The sequence below is a fragment of the Alligator mississippiensis genome, chromosome 5 (genome assembly GCF_030867095.1).
Source record: "Alligator mississippiensis isolate rAllMis1 chromosome 5, rAllMis1, whole genome shotgun sequence".
Taxonomy (NCBI): domain Eukaryota; kingdom Metazoa; phylum Chordata; order Crocodylia; family Alligatoridae; genus Alligator; species Alligator mississippiensis.
This window is the reverse complement of record NC_081828.1, coordinates 174,483,723-174,508,669: the sequence shown is the minus strand read 5'-3', so window position 1 is coordinate 174,508,669 and position 24,947 is coordinate 174,483,723. Positions and strand designations below refer to the sequence as shown.

The following is a 24,947-nucleotide window of genomic DNA, read 5'->3' as shown; positions in this document are numbered from 1 at the left end:
TTAAAGCACCACCTAATTACAGCTAGAGAATGTATTTGTGTGTGGAAAAGCAGAGCTAGGGATCAGTGCTCAAGTTATAGTTTGCACTAACACTGTAGTGAAGACAAGCCCTTGGACTGTTTTGCTTCTGGCAGTGTGTTCCATTTTAATCCTTAGCCCTTTAAAAACCTCAGTAATTTTTTTTAAACGCGATTAGAAGTACTATGAATTGGGTGCTCAGTTCAAACTTCTTCAAGGCTTGTCGTCATCCTCACCAAGTATAAATTTTTATAGCCATATTTAGCTTTTACTTGTATTTGTTATTGTGGCTACAGGTTCAGATAAAAGATGCCTCAGACTGTGAAACAATAAGTGGAAACAGAAGTGACAATTTTTGCCCAATCTGGCCCCTGAAAGCACTATACAGGCATGACCAAACACAAGTACATGGCTGCAGAGTGCTTTAAAGAGGCCTGATCCCATGACAATCTGAACCATCATTGATGACGGTTCAGATAAAGATACTGCAAAATGAAGCGCCTTCAGTATCTTGTGTCTGCACACACTGGGAGTAGGGCTGAGCTGACAGGGCTGCTCCCAGCCCTGTCTTCAGAATGGGAGTGGGGGAAGGGAGCAGAGGGAGTTCAGTCTGGAGGTTGGGGCAGGTGGATTGGAGGCGCAGGGACTCTCATCCACCTGTTCCACCCTCTGGCACTGGCTGGCAACCCCCAGAACAAGCTCCCTCTATTCGCTTTCCTCCCTCCCATTCTGAAAACAGTGCCAGGGCTGGGAGTGGGAAGGGGCATTGCTATGGGAGAGCAGCTGCAGGCTTGCGGTCGCTCTAAACAGCTGCTCGATTCCCCAACCCCTGGGGCCCAACAGCAAAAGTCTGCTGGGTCTGAGGGATCATTATAACTCATGGTACTTCCGGCAATGCTGCTTTTCTGTCTGCGCCTAATGAGTCCTCAGGAAGCCTTCCCTAGCCCCACCTTTCCAGCCATGTGAAACAAAACCCTCCAGTGCCCTCCCAGAAATGGCTCTTAAAAAGGCTTTAAGCACTGAAGGCAGTAGGTGTCCAGCTAGTCCTTCCTCTTAACCTCCCCAGTGCCAGTTGGCACTCTGCAGGCATACACTGTTTTCTAAAGATGAAAACAATAGCTATGGAGAGAGGTTTTTTTCAAATGCTCCTAACATCTTATTCATATATATCTTTCAGCTGTGCATTATTTTCTGCCGATGTTAGAAAATGCCCAGATTACTGTGTTTTTATTTGCTGACATCTTGTAACCAGAGATTGAAAGGTGCTGTGTTGAAACTGTGGTGAAAGCCCCGGGTGTATTTGGACTTCTTGCAGACATCTGCAGGAATTCTGAGGGCTTGTAGAATTGGACCTTCAATTTATTTTATAGAGAGTGAGCACAAATAACCACTCAAATGCAAAATAGCATCAATACCAGGAAAACAACATCATCATTGACTTCAAAGTGCTGTGGCAGGCAATACATCTGAGGTAAAGCAAAGCAAGTGACATAATTTATGATCATCCTCATCTAAGGAATGAGCAGTGTTATAGACTTCCTATCAAGCAGTAATAAGGATGTGCGACAAACTGACCTTGTATAGTAATGCAAAATCAATGAGTGCCAATATACGTGCTTGAGGGTAGGGAGGGGCTGTTTTAATTAGAGTGGTTCCCTGACAGCTGCTCTAATGAATAGTTAGAGTGTTCCTATTGCCATTTTAAAACATGGTGGGGCTTAATATACATGATAGTGAGGCAGCGCTAGAGCGTTGTAATTAGAATGCAGAGCAGACCTGATTAATCAATGCTCCAATGCATTCTAATTAGAATACGAATCAGCATGTCAATAGGCAGCCATGGTATTAATGACTTCTACTGTTTAAGGTGATCTTTAAATGCATATAGCCTGATCCTTCTCTGCCTGCCTCTTATGCTGTGATTTACATGTATAAAAAGTAAATGCAGAGTGCACATAAACTGCTAGCACTACAGAATATAAGTGTTTTATGCCTGGTTCTCTCAGATGTGGAAGACTACAAACATTGGAAGCAGTGGAAAACACAGCTCAAGAAAATAGATTTGCAGCTGATTAGAAGTTGTCTGTCAGAGCCTGAGCAGGGATACACTGTATATGACACTCAAGAGGCAATGGGTTGGGTAATGACTACTGTGACAACGTGATCACAGTAAGTCATCCACATATTTATTTTCAATCAGCAATGCCAGACAATTGAATCAAAGTAAAAGACTTCCCAGTTAGATAAGAGGGGAAGTACTTTGAACCTTTTGTATACAGCTTCAATTAATTCACTAGTTTGTAATTTACCAGTTGTGCAGGATTATAAAATAAGGACACCAAACAGAGTTATGCACATATGCACATGTGTAGAGAGAGGTAGTCAGCCATTTAGTCTGAATTCAGGCAGAAGGCAGAAACTATCTGTTTTAGAGAGGCATAAGCTTTCATAGGTGACAGACTGGTTTATCAGATGTTAGGAAGCCTCTAGCTAAGGGCTTGTATACACTAGAAGAGCCTGTCTGCAGTTACTAAGCAGGCAGAAAAGGGTTTTTTTCTGCCAGCATGACCAACCACCTGAAAGCATAGTTTTATAGCATCCGATGAAGTAGGCCTATGAAAGGTCATGCCTCATACCATGTAGCGTGAACCAGTTAGTGTCTAAGGTACCATCCTGCCCTGTCTTCTATATGTACATGTTTACATAACTAAGTGTAGACTGTTAGTCATATTTGTACCTTCCCATTCTCCCTCTTCTGGTTTTCATTTACCTTCTTTTGCACTGGTGAGATGTTAAATACCAAATCAAATTAACTTACTTAAATGCTGCAGATGTTGCAAAGTTATTTTAAAATATGGTTTTGTTGTTAAAAATAGCATAACATTATCAGTAACACAATGGTACAATCCATCAAGTACAGAGTGTGAAAAATGACTAGTGACTGCTGTTAAAACTAGTTTTTTTATTAATAGGTGTCCCAAAGTGTCATCTCTGCTTTTCCACATATTTAGAATAGATTCATAGATTCATAGATGTTAGGGTCGGAAGGGACCTCAATAGATCATCGAGTCCGACCCCCTGCATAAGCAGGAAAGAGTGCTGGGTCTAGATGACCCCAGCTAGATACTCATCTAACCTCCTCTTGAAGACCCCCAGGGTAGGGGAGAGCACCACTTCCCTTGGGAGCCCGTTCCAGACCTTGGCCACTCGAACTGTGAAGAAGTTCTTCCTAATGTCCAATCTAAATCTGCTCTCTGCTAGCTTGTGGCCATTGTTTCTTGTAACCCCTGGGGGCGCCTTGGTGAGTAAATACTCACCAATTCCCTTCTGTGCCCCCGTGATGAACTTATAGGCAGCCACAAGGTCGCCTCTCAACCTTCTCTTGCGGAGGCTGAAAAGGTCCAGTTTCTCTAGTCTCTCCTCGTAGGGCTTGGTCTGCAGGCCCTTGACCATATGAGTTGCTCTTCTCTGGACCCTCTCCAGGTTATCCGCATCCTTCTTGAAGTGTTGCGCCCAGAATTGCACGCAGTACTCCAACTGCGGTCTGACCAGTGCCCTATAGAGGGGAAGTATCACCTCCTTGGACCTATCCGTCATGCATCTGCTGATGCACGATAAAGTGCCATTGGCTTTTCTGATGGCTTCGTCACACTGGCGGCTCATGTTCATCTTGGAGTCCACTAGGACTCCAAGATCCCTTTCCACCTCTGTGCCACCCAGCAGGTCATTCCCTAGGCTGTAGGTGTGCTGGACATTTTTCCTCCCTAGGTGCAGCACTTTGCATTTCTCCTTGTTGAACTGCATCCTGTTGTTTTCTGCCCACTTGTCCAACCTATCCAGGTCTGCCTGCAGCTGTTCCCTGCCCTCCAGCGTGTCCACTTCTCCCCATAACTTTGTGTCATCTGCAAACTTGGACAGAGTACATTTGACTCCCTCGTCCAAGTCACTGATGAAGACATTAAAGAGTATCGGTCCAAGGACCGAGCCCTGCGGGACCCCACTGCCCACACCCTTCCAGGTCGAGACCACCCATCCACCACGACTCTTTGGGTGCGACCCTCTAGCCAATTTGCCACCCACCGGACTGTGTAGTTATCCAAGTCACAGCCTCTTAACTTGTTCACCAGAATGGGGTGGGATACCGTATCAAAGGCCTTCCTGAAGTCTAAGTATACGACATCCACCCCTCCTCCTGTGTCCAGGCGTTTCATAACCTGGTCATAGAAAGAGACTAGATTGGTCAGGCACGATCTGCCCGCCACAAACCCATGCTGGTTTCCCCTCAGCATAATTTGCCCTGCCAGGCTCTCACAAATGTGAGCCTTGATAATTTTTTCAAAGACTTTACCAAGGATGGAGGTGAGACTGACTGGCCTTTAGTTGCCCGGATCCTCCTTCCTCCCCTTTTTGAAAATGGGGACCACGTTAGCCCTTTTCCAGTCCTCCGGGACTTGGCCCGTGTGCCACGAGCGTTCGAATATTCCCACCAGTGGCTCTGCAATGATGTCAGTCAGTGCCTTCAGCACCCTCGGATGGAGCTCATCCGGGCCTGCTGACTTAAAGGCATCCAGTTCTTCCAAGTGACTCTGCACCACCTCAGGATCTACGTATGGAAGTCTGGCGCCTTGCTGCTGCCTCTCTACAACCCCAGTGAGATCACAGTATACAGTATACAGTGATCACAGGATCACAGTAACTCTCTGCTGTAACTGTTAGTGACTTGTACCTTTTAAAATGATTTCCCGGTAGGAAGGTGTTGGTACACTTTTGTACGCATTGAAAGATTTAATTTTTTTTCTCTTATCTCTCCTCGTCATTAAGAAAACTAGCACTCAGATTCTTTATACATTCTTTTTTCTTCTCCTTTCTACCTCTTATTGACTTTTGTGGTTGTGCCAAAAATATTATATTGTAAAGGAGAGAATTATTTCCCAGACTAAATCTGGGAAATCTAGTGTGGATACTGCAGACTTTCTTGTTCCGGCCATTACTAACCACAGGAATGGTTGAAAGCCTACATAAAAGATTGGTGCCTCTTTTCTTTCCCCTTCACTTTTCAAGAACTATTTCCAGTGACAACAATTTCAACAGTGTAGATTTCTCCAAGCCAAGTAAGAAAGGTCTTGATCCAAAAATGTGTTAACCATGACAATGCCCAATGATAAGCAATGTTAGGCACCTTGACTTAGCATTAATATCAGAGCCCAAGTGATAATCACACTAAATCACAGAAGCATATGCAATCATGCATCTCTTCAGTAGCCATTAATCACTGGAGTGCAGCCAATAGGTAGGTCCTTAAAAAATGTAAGGTAAGTCCAATGGCCCATGACAACAAGAGATTTGGATTGGTGCATTATGCGCGTCAAATCCACATGAACTTTGTGAAGTATCTGCTTGAAAGTTAATAGAGATTGGGTGTCCCAGTGAAATGTCTGGCATATGTGACAGTGCAGTTACATTGATGCTTTGGTATCAGGGGACCAGGAAGGGCAGAGGTCCTCTGGATGGATGTCTAGTCTGTAGTGGAGATCTTTGGTCCCATTCCATAGGGGTGCAAACTCTGCCCCAACACATACCCTCCCCCAAAAAACATTCTGTAGAAACATTGGGAATTTGAAGTCATGCTCCCATTATGCCTCCACTCATAAGTGTGATGAGAAAGCCTTTGTAGGTGCCTGCTAATCTCTAGCTATTCTGCTGTTTCCAATCAGCTAGACCCAATTCTCTCAGCAGAGCTCTCTTAATTTGCCAAATAGCAGTACATCATTGTAAAAGCATATAAATCAGAGGCACAAGCAGGGATGGGGAATCAACTCAGGCAATTCAAGCTTTTGTTACGATGGTTATTTTTATATATCTGTTTTGATTTTAGGAAAATGCCTTTCCTAATAGGTACTACCATGTGGCATGTACTTCACTTCTCTCTTCTCTTCTTAGAGGCATTTCTTTTTTCCTATTTTACCTGGGGTCCCTTATGAAATTCTCTGATTTATGACTCTTCTGAAAAAACACAAATAACCTCATTGCTACTAACATTCATTTTTCCTTTTTCCTATATTCCAGGCATTGTATGTAGCAAGCTTGTTGAGTGACAAACCCCCAGTTTCTAGCAAATGGAGTGTGGGGGCTATCCCTTTTGCATTCTGCTGTAGATAGAGCCCTTTGCTGTGGTGGTACTGGCAGATCATCACTACCTGGTGAGTCTTTGAGACAGATAAGTATTTTCATACCTCTCAGATTCATTGTTCCAGCCTATCTGCAGACTCAAATACTTTCTACAATGACTACAAAGTATTTCCAGCACTGCTGTGTCAGCTAGGATTGTGGAAAAAAATTAGGCTGTATCAAACAACTTTGCCAGCAAAAATCCTAGTATAAACAAGTCTATGTTGACAGAAGAATGCTTTGGTTGGCTTAGTGTGAGGCTTTCAGGTAGAGTTGGTCATTCTGGGAGAAAAGCTCTTTCTGAGGGTTTCTGAGCATTTCTAATTGGAGGTCTGCTGACATACCTGCCCAATGACTGTGGTAGAGGCTCTTCTAGTGTATACAAGCCTTTGGGCGAGGGGTGACAAACGTGTAGCCTGTGGGCCACATCCAGCCTGTGGAACCATTAGCATGGGCCTACAGTAGACTGGGAGATTAGTGAAAGTTGAAGTCCATGCCAGTGGAGCATGGCGTCCCACAGAATTTGTGATCCCTGGACCCAGACAGCCATGGCCACTAGTGGCAGGGAGAAAGCAAGAGCTATGCAGCTCCCTGACCCACACAGCTGCTTACTCCTGGACTCACGCTGCTACCCACCTCTGAACTTGTGCTATTACCCACGCTCAAACTTGTGCTGCTACTCAATTCTCTGACCCAGGCTGCTGCTTATCCCTGGACCTCCATTGCTGCCCGATCCCCAACCCATGCTGAAGCCCACCCCAGGATTTGTGCTACTACCTGATCCCTGATTTGAACTGCAGCTGGATCCCCAGCCCACATGCCACCATATGAACATGGACCCACACTGTTGACCCCAGAGCTAGACCCACTGCACCTGCATGGGTCAGGGAGCCTGCATAGCTCTTAAATACCTGGCTTTTGTGGGGTTTTTTAAAGTACTCTTATAGTTCAAAACCACCAAACATTGCTTTAGGAATATAGATACTTTATAATGAGGATCAAATCAACTAGTTAATATAGAGAATGGGAGCTAGGATTAGAGAAATTTGGGATTAGAAGGGATCCCTCAGATGATCAAATTCAGTCCTCTCCTACTGCAGGTAGTCATGTCACTCATGACAATTTAGTAGTCATGTCATAGAAACCCTCTCATATACTTCCTTTTAAAAGTAGCTAGTTTCTGGGGAGCCCAATAGTCTAACTGAAGGGCTTAGCCAGAACCTCTGCTCTGATGGCTAGAAACCTTCTATAGGAGTGATCTGTCAGTTCCTATAGCCACAATGCTGAATCGAATACTATGTTCATTGCCTGTAGCTGCTGTGATAGCCACATGATGTGATATGTCCACTCAGTAGTCACTACCTAAGATGGGCTAGTTAATATGGACAGCTGTGTTTAGTCACAGAAAGATGAAGAAACAATGGAGAAGTTTCAGAAAAGGAGAGTGGAGAAGAGGAAGAGAAAAGTGATCCAGTGAAAACTTTATTTTGTCCTACAGTATTTCTCAAGGCTGTTGAGATTATTTCAGTCCTTTTACACTATCAGAGAAGGCTTAATGAAGATTTACTGCTAATCTTCATTAGTAGAGGGCTAAATGCTCAGGTGCTTGCTGATTTTTTATTGGCCTCCCTCATGCAAATCCCTCTGGTCTTCCATACAAGTGTATTATACAAAAACCTCAAGATTTCCACAAGAAAAAGCTCCTAAACCTTCTCATATAAAAGTACCAGCCAAGAAAAGTCAGAAGAATATATATCAAATATCCAAGCAGTTACTTTGTAAATTGTAAGAATTTAGACAGAAGATGCATTATTTTGGAAGTTACATTTATTATGTGATTGGCCCCTTGAAAGTACTCTACAGACATGCCATGACACATATGCATGGCTGCAAAGAGCTTTAAAACTGGCTGATTGAAAGACAAATTAACTCTCATTTAATGAGAGATAAGATGAAGGTACTCCAAAGTGGAGTTTTTAGGGAACTTGTCAATCTGTTAGCGCAGTTGGGGCTGGGTTGATGCAGCTCAGCCCTGCTGCCAATGCTGTCTGTAGGAAGGGAGGGCAGAGGGCAGTGGGGGAAAGGGAGCTGCAGGCTGGGATTTTCCCAGCCTGAACTGAAGAGGGTCTGGGTGGATTGGAGTCTTCTCCCCTGCCCCCCCAACCTTGCAACCCCTCCCTTCCCCTCTCTTTCAGTTCAGGCTGGGAAAAACCCAGCCCACAGCTCCCCCTCTCCCTCCCTTTTGGCAGACAGCACTGGAGCTGGGAGGCAGGGGTGCAAGGCTTTATCATCCCAGCCCTGATTGTGGAACAGGCAGGCAGGCTTGATATTCCCCCTCCCCCCCCCCAAGCAATTTAAGCAAGGTAGTGGAGGAAAAGATCCAGTATTCTAATAATATATGTTCTGGGAATTCAACATGTCATAAAAATGTAGCAATTACTAGTAAGTATTACTACTAAAATTATCAGGTTTACTTGGATGGTTTCTGGAAGACTAAATTATATCTGGGAAAAGCAGGTGAAAGTGTTTAGTTCAATGTTGCTCCCCCCCCCATTTACAGCAGTACTAAAAGCGGGTAGGTATTCCAAAGAAGCTTTTATAATAAACCATTTAAATAAACTGTAGTCTAACAATACTAACTGCAGTAGTTTCCTAGATCGTAAGGCTTGAAGGGACCATGGAAGATCATCGGGTTCAGCTCCCTGCACCAGGCAGGAAAGAAAGCTGGGGTCAGGTGACCACAGCAAGGTCCAGTCTCCTCTTGAAGATTTCCAGGGTAGGTGATTGCACCACCTCTGGAGGGAGCTTATTCCACAGTCTGGACACTAACTGTGAAGTAGTTTTTCCTAATGTTGTGCCTGAAACGGTCTTCCAGGAGTTTGTGGTCATTACTCCTGGTTTTCCCCAAGTGTGCCTTGGTGAACAGTCGTTCACCAAGCTCTTGATGTATTCCTCTGATGTAGTGGTAAGCTGCTACCAAGTCCCCCCTCAGCCTTCTCTTTTTCAGGCTGAAGAGTCCCAGTCCCTCAGCCTTTCCTCATATGGCTTGCCACGCAAGTCTGCAATCATACAGGTGGACCTCCTCTGGGCTCTCAAGTTTTGCCACATCCCTGTTAAAGTGCAGTGCCCAGAACTGGATGCAGTACTCCAGTTGGGGTCTCACCAATGACGAGTAGAGCGGAAGAATCACTTTCTTGATTTTGCTGGAGATGCATTGATTGATGCACGCCAGGGTATTATTTGCCCTGCTGGCAACAGCATTGCACAGCCGGCTCATATTCATACTGCGGTCTATTATTACCCCCAGGTCCCTTTCGTTCATGCTGCTGGTCAGTTTGGCACCCCCCAAGCCTGTAGGTGTTCATCCCTAGGTGAAGCACTTTACATTTCTCAATGTTGAGCTTCATCTGGTTCTGACTTGCCCAACTTGCTAGCCCGTCTAGATATGCTTGTATCTGTAGCCTATCTTCAAGAGTGACCACAATTCCACATAACTTGGCCTCATCTGCGAAGTTGGCCAGTGAGCTCAAATCAGAATTAGGTCTAAGGATGGAAAATGTAATGCACCCCAATGAAAGTTTCTTTCCATTCATTTTTAATATTAGTGATACAAAACACACAAAAGCATATTACAGTATGATGTACAAAATATCCATAGGGCTTTAGTTGCTCTAGTTTAATTAAACGTAAGGTAAGAAAAGGATAAGAAAAAACAGTAGTGTTAAAAAAACCTCTTGAATACCAGTAAACAGGTTTATTGGTTCATTAAGATCAAATACTTTAGAATTCTACAATAAAAGAGACAGTCAAATAGCAGAAGGAGATTGAACAAAAGATAGTAGTATTATATCAGGACCAGATCAATGAATATGACAGGACATTTCTGCTGCTTTAAGGAGACTTAAATAAGAGGTAAAAAGTTTCTGTGAAGCAATTTTGGCCAGCGGTTTCTTACCACATGATGAACTGAAAGCAAATACATTACACAAATGCCAAACAATTTACTAAGTATTCCATGAACGGTGTATTTCCCTGTCTCCAAGCAATATTGTGAAAACTATGGTTTAATATCTAAATCATGTCAATATAGTTCAGGCATAATAAGCTAAAATTCCAAGAGGACTTCTAAAACTGCCTGCAATATTTGTTAGTGTTAAATTGGCAATGGGGCTTGAAAAGTAAAGATGTGTGCAATATCTGACTTCTGTGAAAATGCTAGTTTTATGTATGCCAAATATTGGGTCAGGTCTGCATCATTTGACTTCTGTTTTCTTGTGCAAATTTATGCCAGTTTAGGATATGGACACATCTCCATGTGCAATTAATATGACTGAATATAATCCAGCTCAAACTAATCCCAATGTCACCATCTACATGTGCTGGGTACCACTTGTATCCGATAGGACTATCTGGCAGTGCAGCAGATTAGTCTACAGTGCCCTAATTGCCACACATGTGTAAATGGTGACACTTTACTGCACAGCAAATTAGTCTGCTAAGCAGTAAGGCATCTTGTGTAGACACGCCCACTGTGTGCAAAATTAAAGAGGTAAATCTGGGCATATTTCTTGGGAAATATGCCCAGATTTATGTCTTCTTGCTTGATGTACACAAATTCTTTTATTCCTATGAAGTGGGTGAATCTACACAAGATGCTTAACTGTGCAGTAACATATGTTACTGCACAATATGTGTATGTGTCTACGTGTGCATATGCTTACTGTGCAGTAAAAACCCCTAATTGTGTGTAAATTTGAGAACTGCAAATGCAGGTATCAAATTTATGTGCAATTAGTTAAAGTGCAGTAACACATGTGTAGATGCGACCTGGGAGAAAATTTGCTCCCAGGTTAGCCCTGCCACTAGGTGGCCAGCCTCAGGCTAGCCCCAGGGCTGTGGGCTTGCGAGCCTCTCTTGCCCAAGGGCTGGGCTGCATCTATGGCAGCCTCTGCCTCAGGCCTTTAAAAACCTGCAGGCGTTTTGAACCCAGAGGCAGACCAGCAGGGAGCCTGAGGGCAATCCAGGCCCCTGTGTCTCCTTGGGCAGGCTGTCCCAACCTATCTGTACTCTGGCACCATTGCCTGGCACCACAGTGCCACACACCTCCCTGGCCCACATCATCCAGGCCTGCAGGCTGCTGCAGGCTCCAGCCAGGTCTGCCATCCCCCAGGTCCAGTTGCAGGTAGATCCTGGCTGCTGGGGCCAGCTCCAGCTGCCTGCAGCCCACCCCTAACAGCCTGCCCTGAGCCTGCAGGTACTACAGGGTACTGTCTCAGCCATGTGACTGCCAGTCCTATGCCATGCCCCTGAACTGGGTGCTGCAGGCAGCTGCCCAGGTCTGAAACCACAGGGACAGCTGTGCACAGGCCCAGAGAGCCAACATGGGACCCACAATGGCCTTGTCATTGCCACTGCCCATGCCCACACCCATGCACACCACCTGAGACCCCAAGTAGTATAGGAGGAGACTGGTGACCTGGTGGCACTGTGGGGTGAGGCAGGGACGCAGCACTAGTTTAAGCAGGGTATGCGCTCCAACGCCCACATCTATGAGGGGCTGTCAGCCTGAATGCAGGAGCGTGGGCACAACTGGTTGTAATGGCAGTGCTGCATAATGATCAAGGCCTTGCAGGCACAGTGGGATGCCACCACTGACCACAATCATCAGTTGGGGAGTGCCCGCAAGTCCGTGCCCTTCATGCTGCAACTGATGGACATCCTTGTACCCCAGGATCCAGGCCACAGTTGTGCTGTCTATAGCAGCACAGGTGCTCTGCCTGAGCCCCCACCCCAGCCTGGCATCTATCCCCTTGGGGAGCCACCCACACTGGGGTAGCACTGACTGCCGTCACCCCTCGGCAAGCCCCCTGCCCTCAGCACTTGCCACAGCATATGCACCCACAGGGGAACAGCCAGAGGCCAGGATGTTGGCCAGCTGTCCCTGGGCTCTGCCCCATAGGCACCCCCACCCCATGCCCTGCCCTCCCACCTTGGGATGGCACACAAAGGACATTGTACGTAGTTTTCAAGGGGAATAAAGTTTTTTATTGGTGGTGGGGACAGGGTGATTGAGGGGCTGTTTGTTGGTAGGGGAGGCTCTGTTTCTTGAACAGGGTGGGTGTACGGCTCTCCTGGGGCCTTGGCAAGGGGTCCACCACTATTGCTGCAGGTGGTGCTGCTACTGCCAGGTGTCCTCTGTGCACTGCACCTCCAGCACCCGGGCCTCACAGAAGAGCTCCCCACAGGCTTCACAGACGTTATTCAGCACACAGGCTGCAACGATGACCTAGGGGAGGTTGTTCTTGGAGAAATCAAGGCAGGTGGCGAAGGTATACCAATAGGCCTTGAGGCGGCTGAAGGCACACTCCACCAGAGCATGGGTCCGGCCCAGGCAGCAGTTAAAGTTGGCCTGGTGGGGGTTCATCTGGCCAGTGTAAGGCCACATGAGCCAGAGCAGGAGTGGGTAGGTAGGGTCCCCAATGAGCAGGGGTGAGACAATGATGGTACCCAGCTGCAGGTCCAGCACCCCTGGCATGAAGCACTCATTCTCCACCAGGGCTGGCAGGCCAGAGTTCCTGAAGATGTGGGCATCATGGGAGCTACCATGAAGGCCCCATGGTGGTCTACAATAGCCTAGAGCACCACAGGGGAAAGCCCCTCCAACTGTAGTAGGGCCAGTCACTGTGGGGTGGGCAGATGATGGGAATATGGGTTCTGTTGAGGGCCCCAATGCACTAGGGGAATACCAGGGTGTGGAACCCCACCACTACCACCACGGGGTTCTACACATGGAGCATGGTATCCCTGAGCACATCCCGGAGAGCACCACACATCTCCAGGACAGCTTCCCTAGTGGTGGCCTTGCCCACACTAAACAGGTGGCCAACATACCACAGGCTGGTGGGTGTCACCAGCTTGAACAGGGCAAGGAACAGCTGGGTGTCCATGGGGAGGGGTGGCTGCAAGTTGGTGTCCTGCTACTCCAGGTGTGGTCAGAGCTGCTCCAGGAGATCCTGGAAGGTGGCCCAGGTCATCCTGAAGGCCTCTAGGCATTGCTTGTCATCTCAGGTATGCTGGATGATATGCCACCACAAGTCCTGGCTGGCTTCATGAGCCCAGAGGTGGCAGGGTTGGAGGCCCAGGAGGGTGAGGGTGGCCCTGGCGATGGCATCCTGGAGCTTGTCATCAGTGTCCCTGGCAGGGGCTGGCTAGGCAGACAAAGTGAAGGTGGCAGGTGCGCAGTGGCAGCCCTGGGACGATGCAGGGCAGGGAGGCAGGTGGTCATTCCACGTAGGGGAATCAGGTGGGTTGAGATGGTCATGGGTCAGGCAGTGGTCAGCACAGTGGGCTAAGCAGGGCCAGCAAAGTGGCCAGCAGGAATGCAGGGTGCTGGTCGTTGGTGCCAGGGACAAGGGAAGGAGCAGCCATAGCGTGGGGAGGCAGAGGTGGCAAGGAGAGCACTGCCACATGCTGTCCCTGTGCTGTGCATGCTGCTCCTGGCCCGGGAAGTGGCTGGCCAAAGAGCAGCATCTGGGGCTGCCTTTTCGAGAGAGCTGCCAGCTGCTGGCAGCTGCAGCCTGAGCTTGGAGCTCCCCTGGTGGCAACAGGGGTCCATTGCAGGGCCCCAGGAAATGGGAGCAGATTGGCAGCAAATCTTCTTCTGCTTGTCTGCACATCTAGATGCCTGCCTGGCACCATTTACTGACAAGTAATTTACTCACAAGTTAACTGGTACTGAAGCAAATGCACATGTAGATATGCCCATTATGGTTTTTTCAGTATTTTAATGGCTTATTTTCAGATACTTGTATTTAAAGATTTAAATATAGAAAAGAATATTAATTTGAACCCATATCTCCAGTCCTTGCTCAATTTTTCACTCTCTTCTTTCTCAGGTAAACTTCCTTTGGTCCTTTATTTGTAACTATATTAAGCAAATAAATGTATATAAAGAATAATATTTTCCTGGGGGAAGAGGGAAGAGAGGTGGAAATATATTATACCTTCCAATTATTTGTTCTATTCCTTAATAGCCAATGCATAGCCTTATTAATAGCCTACACACTTATTTAATGTGAAAATTAATTTGAATGGTTATTCCATTTCACAGTGGGAAGGAAGTTGCTTTAAAATGTATCTGGGTATTCATCTAGTATTAGAGCCAAACGTGGGGTGGTTTTGTCACTAACTCTGATAAAGGGAAACAGAGCTATGTAACAGGGAGCCGGGGCCTTCCATTACTTTGAGAGTCTTCAGCAGAAAGAGTCCCAGGCAGCTGAACAGGGATTAACTGAGGGAAGGAAGGAAACAAGGGAGCAACTGCAGTCCATAGGATTGTGTTCATCAAGAACACACCTGTGGCTGGTCAGGAGGGCACCTGACTGGGGAGGGGCTCAGGGGATATAAACCTGGGCTCCCAAATGTAGCCTGGAATTCTGTGTGGAAGAGAGTTCCTGCCAGCTCAGGCAGGTAAGGGGTGTAAGCTGCAGGCCAAATCAGGTACCCCAGGGGCTCAAAGAGGGCCAATAAGTGGGGAGGAGGCTTCCATAGTGGAATGGTGACCCAGGGGGAGTTTTTAGTGTTTTATATTAAGCATTTGGCTTGAATTATTTGTTGCAGCTTTACTGGAGGAATGTATACCACAGATGCAGGCAAAATATAGCTCACAGGGCAGATCTGGCCCACCAGGTAATTTCATCCAGCCCGTCGGCAAGTATCTAACAATTCACTATATCTGGCCTGGCCCCGGGCTGCCCCTGCTGTGCTTGCATGGGGACAGGCCCTACTTGCTCCCATGGGAGCAGTACATGCTGCACTCTCACCCTTGCCTGCAAGACAACCTTGACCCTAGCCCTACAGGTAGGAAAGCAGCAGTGGTGGGCAGCAGGGTGGGGAAAGTGGTGGTGATCCAGCCACATGCAGTCCTGGGTCTCACTAGGACTGTGCACCACCAAGGCCTTTGCCTGCTGCGGGCCATGAATGCTCCCAGGGCCCACTGTCTGCTGCTGTCACTGGAGGCAGAGATTATGCACAATGTTGGGAGGGGTCCCCCACACACATCCCACCACATACACGCACCCACACCCCACACCTCCTCCATGCACAGCCCACAACCACACACCCCCAAAGACAAGCCTGCCACCCTCCCACTCCACACACCCCACAATCCCCCCACACCCCATACCCACCCTCACCCCCTACACACACACACAAACACACACACACCCCCACCTACCCACCCACCTACCCATACCTACCTACAACCTCCCACAAACCCCACACATACATCCACACACACAGTTCCCCACAAACCCCATACCCACTCAACCATACGCCTCACAAACCCCACACATACATCCACACACACAGTTCCCCAAAAACCCCATACCCACTCAACCATACGCCTCACAAACCCCACACATACATCCACACACACAGTTCCCCAAAAACCCCATACCCACTCAACCATACCCCCACACACCTCCACAATATACAAGAGTAAGACTTCATTTTGAGCTATTATGCAATCGCCTCTATATACACTAGGCAAACACACAAATCAGGACAAAAATATTTTTTGAAACAAAATTAATATACATTATTGTAGATGTTTGATTTTTTTAGTATATAATTAGGTTTTTTTTCCTGTTCCAAGATGGCAAACTACCTTCCCAACAGGAGTACCTCCAGGGGCAAGAGGAGGGACTTCCAGTGGCAAAGGTCAGGAGTTAGGAGCAGGACTTCTGTTCCCAAGGTGGCAATCAGGGGGAGGGGCACCTGTCAAGGGGTGAGGCCACCCTTGCAGCCCTCGACAGCTCACCAAAACTCATTAAGCATCCCTCTAGTTGAAATAATTGCCCACCCCGGTGTAGCAGCTAAAGGGGAGGATAGGAGGCCAAATATGTGTGACTGGTAGTCACCCCAGATTCTGAACCCTACCTGGAAAGATCAAAATTGATAAAGGCAAGGCTGAAGGATAAGGTAGAGGGACAGGCTCAAGCCAAGAGGGCCAAGAGCAGAACCCAGGTGTGATGGGCCAAGGGCTAAGATGGCCAAGGGCCGAAAACAGATAGGACTCAGATGCCAGGCCATAGGAAGTGGGCCTACACTGGCAGTCTACAGCAAAACTGAACAGGGAGCTAAAACCTGTACTCTAGATCTGTGTAGATCTAGAGTAACATCTACGAGACATGGGTGTGGCTAAAGTGGCAGATGGAGGTAAAGAATAGCTCATAATAACTGGTGTCCTGAGGCACTACTAGGGCCTGGAGGGCCAAAATTAAGTGTCCAAGGGGCAAGGTGGAGCTGGACTAGGCTCACTCTAGGACCCTGAAGCAGCCTGCTTTTCACACTAAGACTAAATACATCAAGGCATGACAGGAGAGAAGAGGGAGTGTACCCTGAGCAACTGAAGTGGGGCAGAAGGTGAGTGGCCACTAGGGGGGTGTCATGGCCACCTTTGGAGGCCAGGACCTGCTACAAGCTGAAATATTAAGGGATGTGGGCAAGAGGGATGTGGACAACATTGAGAGGGTCCAGAGGAGGGCCACCCGCATGATCTGGGGACAGCAGAGCAGACCCTACATAGAGAGGTTACGGGACCTGAACCTGTTCAGCTTTCACAAAAGAAGGCTGAGGGGGGAGCTGGTGACCATATATAAACTCACTAGGGGGGACCAGAAGGGTTTGGGGAAGACCTTGTTTCCCCTAGCGCCCCCCCCCGTGATAACAAGGAATAATGGCCACAAGTTGTTGGAGAGTAGGTTTAGATTAGACATCCATAGGAACTACTTCTTCACAGTTAGGGTGGCTAGGATCTGGAACTGACTTCCAAGGGAAGTGGTGCTGGCTCCTACCCTGGGGGTCTTTAAGAAGTGGCTCAATGCCTACCTAGCTGGGGTCATTTGAGCCCAGTTTTCTTCCTGCCCAGGCAGGGGGTCAGACTTGAAGATCTACAAGGTCTCTTCCGACCCTACTTCTATGATTCTATGATTAAGATTTCTGTTTCAAAGGTATATTTCTAATTTATCTATGAATTCTATTAATACAGAATGTTATGCTGTTTATGGTTTGATGTAAATATACATGGATTAACACTGGAAGGCTGCATCTTTTAAGAACAGAGAACTGGAAGGGGCCTTCTGAGCCACTGAGTCCAATCCCTAGTCTTAACAGAAGAAGAGTTATTTGGTGATGTTATTATATTTTGGCACGGTTTAAAAATTGACTCTGTAGTCCTGTTATGAAGAGTGCTGAAATTAAGCAGAAATTAAGAAATATGGGGGGAAAGTAGTGAAAACTCCATCAGATATTCCAGATGAACTGAGTATCACAGCTGCAATTCTTGGTTCATCAAAAATTAAGGTACTATTATTTTAAAGGCTTAGATTGTGACATGACAATTTATATCACCAGATTTAGTTAAGAGAAAATCAGCACATTGCTAAATATTCCATTACATATCTATTACAAATTTTTGATAGGAGCCTTACATATGGTGCATTACTATTCATTTTTTAATTATAAAGGAACTAAGAGACTGCAATTAACTAAATGCTAATTCAATAAGCTAAAGGAAGTGTTCTAGACTAACATTTACATTTAAAAATTTACTGTGAGAGCTAGCTGGAAATGAAACCTTTCAAACTAGCAAACACATCCTCAAATCAAAACACAAAGACTGCAAAATCTAGGTGGGGTGGGTCTTTGTGCTAGCGTGAAAAGGGTAGAGACTTCTGCCCTCAGCAGTTGAGTGCATCTCATTAGGACTGTGAAGAAAGACATCACTTGAACAGATGAAGAGGTCATTGGGGCTCAAGTGACCCCTTGGTGGCTGTCCAACTAGGGGAGATTATAAATATTTTGTCCCTCCTATCTAAATCCCCTCTCATGCCTAGATTCAGAACTGATTTTCACTGAGGTGGTCTGGGTTTGCCTGTTGGTGTGAGAACATATAGGGGTGAAACTTGGTGTAGAGAAAGTAAAGCATTCACAGATAGATAAAACAAAACAGCAGCACTTTGGAATTATTTGCTGTCACTGATATTGGCAGCATTACATTTTCAGATACTGTTAAATGGATTAAAGCAAAATTTATTGTGCCTCTTGGCTTTGTTGTTATTCCTCTTGCTATTACTCTGCAATTCAAATTAGCTCAGTTCTTTCTCTAAATATTGCCCCAGTCTTTCACGTATCAGTAGTTTGTACTTGATAAGATAAGGCCTAATTGTGGAAAGAGCATCAAGAGGGAGTAGACAACCTGCCTGGGGTAGTCCACATTACAAAAATGGCATTAGTCAGGGCCACTCTGGAAAGAGGGGCAGCATTTGTCCCAGTTAGCACTTGTGACACCTTCATGATTTTGTTCTAGGCTAGTAGCCAGTCTGAGCCCCAGAGGTATTCAAGGCATCCAACAATGTTTTCCAATATATGATACCTGCCCAGAGCTGGCAAACCAACCCCAATTCATCTTATTTCAGATATGTGCAATAGGAGACAATATAGGGATGTCTGAACTGGTCCTATGCTGCCCCTCTGCTGGGGTACATTTCACTGAGTTTCTGGCTCCTCTTTACATAAACTATAGAAAAAATGTCTAATGTCTGTATTTCTAGTCTAAAAATCACTCTGCTGCAAGATATGAAGCCACTGGGAAGCACTTGTCAGGACTTTTTCTAGCCTTATTGGTAGTGGTTTAATATTTTGAGCCAAACTGAGAGTGGAGACAAAGCCGGTGAAAGGCTTCTCTTGGTACCACAAACCTCTGGAGTGCTTTTGCTGACCTCTTCCATTTCACATGTCCTTATAAATTCCCTAGCCCTTTCCCTTGCACTGGATGTCTAACGGATGAAGGCTTCTTGTACCCTTCTCCCTAATCCCTCTAAAAGCAAAAGATGATCTGAGCTATGAATAATAAAGTTTGAAAGAGGCAATATCAGTCTATTTGTAAGCCTTTCAAAAGAAAATCTGGAAGTGGTCTGTTACATTAGATATTCTCAGCAAGATCTTTCCTGTTATACCACAAGTTGTCAAGCTCAGTATTTATTCTACTGGAAACAACTAAACAGTCCTATAACCATAGCCTCCTGGGCTAGGGACAGACATTACACATAAAGCAGTTTAAGTGATCAGAAACTGGTTTAAACCTGTAACAGAACAGAAATTCAGTGCACATAAACCAGTTTGAAAATAGCCAAAACTGGTTTGAGATAAACCCGGTTGAATGTAGTATCAGACCTAACTGATTTGGCTCAAACTGGTTTATGCAATGCCTGTCTCAGACCCCTTGCTGGTTTAAGATAAATCAGAGACCCCCAACATTGCAGCATGCTCTCTGGGCTGGGCTCTGTGCCAGAGAGCTGGGCTAGCCCCTCTTGTCTGCTCTCAAGCCGGAGCAGGGGTGGGGCATGCCCAAATCCTGGCCTGCCATAGCCCCTAAGGCAAATTCCTCCCTCTGTCCCTTCCCTGCCCCTCCCCCCCCCCCCCCCCGGCACCCCGCTTGCAAACTCTGCAGACCTCCATGGCTTTCCTGCAGCCCAGCAGAGATGAAGTTAATTCCTCCCTCTGTCCAGCTACCCTGCAGCCAGGGAGGGGATTAATTTCACAGTGGTCCAGAGTAGGGGAGAGAGGCAAGCTAGCCCCCTGTTAGCCCAGAGCTAAGACCTGCAGGACCAGACTGAGAGATGGGAAGTGTTGGCAAAGACCTGACAATCATCACACACGTGCTGGAGATGGAGTTAAGGGAAGTTGCAAACAGTTTCTGGCTGGAAGTTACAGACCAAAGAATGCAGAGAGCTACATTTACATTTTAAAACAGAACCTGTGAAGCCTAAGCAAAGCCTTTCTGAATGCCTGGCTGTAAGGAGACACTCTGCCCTCAGGATTAGTAAAACTTATGCAAGGGTTTCTCTTGTCTTCCTGCTTTACATTTTAAGTTAGACTAGGTTGTGTATGCTGTGTTTTACTGGGCTGTATCTTAGCTTAGACAAAGATTTTTGGTAGTGCTTTGTTGTATGCTTTGCAAATTGCTGTGTTAAACACATGCTTGCTTCAGAGAAAGGAGTTTTTTCACATCCCCACTCATCAGTCTGCCAGCAGCTTTCCCCTCCCCCTCCCTCCCAGCTGGTGGCTTGCATCCTGTGTGTCCTGGTAGCCCTGGCTGGTGCCTGGCCACACCCCATCTGCTCCAGCAGGGAGGGGTGAGAGCCTTGGAAGGTGTCTCTCTTCCCTCCCCTTTGGCAGTGGCTGGCAGACATGCTTCTGGCTTGAGCCACTGCAGGCACATGCCTGCATTTCCTGGTTTAACAGAGAATGTCTGTTCAGTTATTAATCAGTTTAAGCTGAGCAGCTTAGATGAACATGCAAAGAGTGAATCAATTCAGGCTCAGGCTTTTTGAATGTCTGTCCCTAGCCCTGGTGTTGTTTATCACAAACTTTGCATCCATGCTCAAAAGTTTCACATGAAAAATAATATACTATGACTGTCATAAACTGCAGCTCCAAATAAAAGTGTCTTTGCATGGAAATTACTTTCTCCAGCAAATTGAGGAGGAAAGGCAAGTCTGATTAGGTGAATGCTGGGATTCAAAGTAAGTTTTCAAATACTTCGGAAAGAATGTGGCAGACTATTCAACAGCAGCTTGACTCTGAGCACATGAACTGCCCAGTTAAACTCAAATGTGTAGAAGCTTCAACAGGATTGGTGTCTTAGTGCAAAATCTCAAGACAAATATTCTGCTGCTAACAAAAATTATAGGAGAATCTGATGAATTGACTTTGCTGTGACTGGGCATACAAGTGCTTTAAAGCAGCCTTTTATATTTCTTCTCTGGGGTTGATTTAGCCTTCTGATAACCTGTAAGGACTAGTGCTGCTCATTGCTCATATACTACATACAGACTTCTCCTGTGGCTTGCCATATATTTTTCCTAGGGGATCATTTAAACTTTCTGTACAACTGATTAAGAAAAAATAAAAAAAAGAAAACAAATGCAACCCAAAACAACATTTAACATTTTTTTTTATCATCTTTCTCTTGGTTAGGCAGGAATGAGAACTTTCAGAGCTATCACATTTGTTTTAGGACCAAATTTGTAATTGGTTATATAACTAAAATACTTCATGCAGACATTAAAATGATGCATCTCAAATGAAATATCCCATCAATTTAAAATTTACATGCCTGTTCAAAATCAGTAAGTTCAATTATTACAAATAAAACTGATATTATTTTCACTGCAACAAGGAAAAAAAGAATACCTTTATTTTTCATTTTTGCTTTATGCATTTGACATCAAGCTGTGCATAGCTACTGTATGGATTCCCTGGTTTGGGTTGGTCACAAGCAGCAACAAGAGAAAATATTTCTTAACAGAGGGAAGGTAATTGAAAAGCCACAAAACTTGGCAGGTAAACTCACAAGCAGGTTTAGCATTGGAAACTTATTTTGATCTAGTCTTAAAATTAATTTTCAAGTTGACAGAGTCTGTGCACCTCTCTGGTCCTGACTAAGCAATGAACTCTGCATGGAAAATCATGGGCAGAGCTCTTGTTGGGGAACTGGAGATGCAGAGCTCCATATGCATGCTCAGGGTCTTTGATTTTGCACAAAAAACCCTAGTATTTTACATGGACATAAAATGTGTTAGCTGTACCTGCTTTAAAAAAATGTATGCTTATTTCCCCATTCCAGCATGGCAGAATGAAGGGATAATAAGGCTGGTGGAACAACAGACAGAACATACCTATTAAAATTTACTAGGCAGCTTCTGAAAGCATTTGCAAAGCACTGAGGGTACTGCAGAAGCTTCAGACATTTGTTTAAGCAGGAGGCTATTTCAAGCAGGTGTAAGAAATTAAGTGCTATTCAGTTCAGCTCTATTAAAGCTGCTATGCCTATAGCATACCTTTAGTAAATCCAGAGACCAGTAGTGTAACTAGTAGGGCTGTGTGAAGGTTTGGTACCTTATTTGATTCAGTGGAGATTTGGCCCATTCAGTGGCCAAATCTCCAAATCAAATCAGAAGACCCTTTAATCTCTCTGAATCGATTCGGAACCCTCTGAATAGGAGAGATTTGGACAGATTCAGTGATTCAGATGTAGAAACAGCTTTAAATGTTTTTTCTACATACCTCTAGGTAGCAGGGGCTCTGAATCCTGTGGTGCTGGGGCAGATGCAGCATCCCACAGAAGCACAGGGGGCTCCCCAGAGCGTTCGGCACCAGACCCGGAAGTGGACCAGAAGCACTTCTGGTCCACTTCCTGGTCCACCAGGAGCATGCAGGGGGGGCACCCATGTCCCCTGGCTTAGCAACTGGTGCATCTGGGGTCTGGGGGAGCACCTGGGGCCCCCCTGCAGCCAACTGCTGAGCCAGGAGTCCCCCAGTGCGCTCCCCAGCAGACCTGGAAGTGGACCAGAAGTACTTCCGGTCCACTTCCGAGTTCACTGCTAAGCATGCTGGAGAGCCCCCCGTGCTGCTATGGGACTCTCCATCCGCCCCAGCACCACAGTGATCACAGCCACACCTGCTATCTCAAGGTATGTAGAAAAAAACTTTTAAAGCTGTGCCTGTGTCTGAATTGCTGATTCACCAAATCAGCATCGAATCATCAGATTTGAATTCAGCCGAATCAAATCAGGGACAGTGATCTGAATCAAGAGACTGAATCACTGTCCCTGATTCAGGCTGAATCTGAATCAGAATTGAATAGGGCCCATTTCGCACAGCTATAGTAACTAGGGCTGGGTGAGTGGGGCAACAGCTTGGGTGTCAGCTAGGAGGGGCACCAGAATCACCCCCTCCTCGGAGTCTTTGCCAAGGCACAGGCAGCCCTGAATTGCCCCAACCTGGCTATAGGGGCAAAGCAGAGTAGCACTGCACCAAAGCAGTATATCTGGGGGGCAGAGGGCAAGTGGAATGGTGCTCCCCTAGCCCCTTCCTCTGGGGAACCTTTGACAGAGAAGGCTCAGCCCTGAACCCATACGTTTGTGTGGGGGAGGAGGAGGGAGCAAATGGGGCACTAGGGTTGGCTTGTAAGGAGCCTGCCCATGTGGCTGCTGCTGCCATACTGGAGCTAACACTGCTACAGAAGCAGCAGTGGCAGCAGTAGCCCAGGAAGGTAATCTTTCCTTTCCATTTACCCACCTCCCCTAACTCCTCCTCATCTATAGTCATCAGAACACACCCCCCTGCCCAGCCCCAGGTGCTCAGTGAGCTCACTACACCCACACCTGAGTCCCTTATAGGATAATTTTATTTGCTGACATATTTCCATCAATCCAGGATTACTACGCATTTTTTTGATCCAGGCACCTTAATTTTATAACCTAGTTGATGTATAATTTTTTTCTTGTATTTATGAACCACTCTTGGAATACTTCTCACTAAAGCTACAACTATACAATCTGTGTGCACATCAGTTACACTTGAAAGAGGCATACTGATCTCAGAAATGTCAATATGCTTGTTCAAGTACTGGTTTTGCTGTGCATATTGATGTCAGAGATAAGGACCACATCCAGACATGCAGGCATGTGCAGTTTGTGACACTACAAATCACATGTGTGGAATGTTAAAATGTACCCTATGCTGCAAATTTGCAGTGCAGGGCAAAATCTGCTACCTGGACTTCCCAGTAGCAAAAAAGCGGAAAAAAAGTAATGCAAAGCATGGGAAAATTGTGTGCACTGGAACAAACAGAGGCTTGGTCCTCCGGTGAGATGCTCCAGTGATTAGGAACGGTCAGCATGGGTTCACCAAGGGCAAGTCATACATGACCAACCTGATTGCCTTCTGTGATGAGATGACTGGCTCTGTGAACACAGGGAGATCGGTGGATGTGGTATACAGTAGACCCCCTTTTTACGCGTATTCGACTTACCCATGTCTCACATTTATGCAAATTAATATTAACACCCAAGCAAAAAAATACACCCTGAGATGCGCATCATTTGCGTATATATGTGAACGCCTTGCAAGATGCACAGGCTGAGTCGAACAGAGTTATACGCAAATCGGGTTCCCAAGCAAGATTCTGGAGGCTCGCTCAGTCTCAGTGTCACCATTGTGGTAGCAGCATCTCCTCTTAACAGTTTCAGTTAAGAGCTCTCCTAACCCCTTACGCTTCATTAAGTGTTCAAGATGAGTGCTTCCAATAGTGATTCTACAAGTGCTTCCACTTCTACAAGGAAAAGAAAAGCTGTAACTTTGAAAGAAAAACTTGAGGTTGTGAAGAGATACGAAAGAGGTGAGAAGACAAAGGAAATCAATGTGCTACTGGGCTCAGTGAGTGAACTTTCCGTACAATTATGGACAATGTGGAGAAAATTAAGGAGTCCTGTAAGAGTACTACACGTTTATCTACTGCCCATGTTTCATTAACAAGGTCGTGGAGAAAATGGAACACGTGTTGACAACATGGATTGAGCACCAGAATCAAGAACACGTGCCACTTTTGACCCAGGTGATTCAAAGGCATGCAGCATTTGTGAAGTGTTAAAACATGATGATCCTGAAGCAAAGCCATTTAATCTAAGTGCCGGATGGTTTGATAGATTTAAAGCATGACGTGGACTTCATAATCGCAAAGTGACAGGCTAAGTAGCAGCTGCTGATAGAAGTGCTGCAGATAAATTTCCTTCAATCCTACAGGCTGCCACTGAGGAGGGAAGCTATGATCTGAGGCAAGTTTTCAACTTGGATGAAACCAGACTCTTCTGGAAATGGATGCCAAGTTGAACATTTATCTCAGTCAAGGGGAA

General features: G+C 46.0%; 1 protein-coding gene across 2 annotated transcripts in view; it reads right to left on the bottom strand.

Annotated features, from left to right (window-relative positions):
• The window catches only part of CALCR (calcitonin receptor), a 321,285-nt gene that overhangs the window by 158,603 nt on the left and 137,735 nt on the right, over positions 1-24,947 (bottom strand). The window lies entirely within an intron of this gene.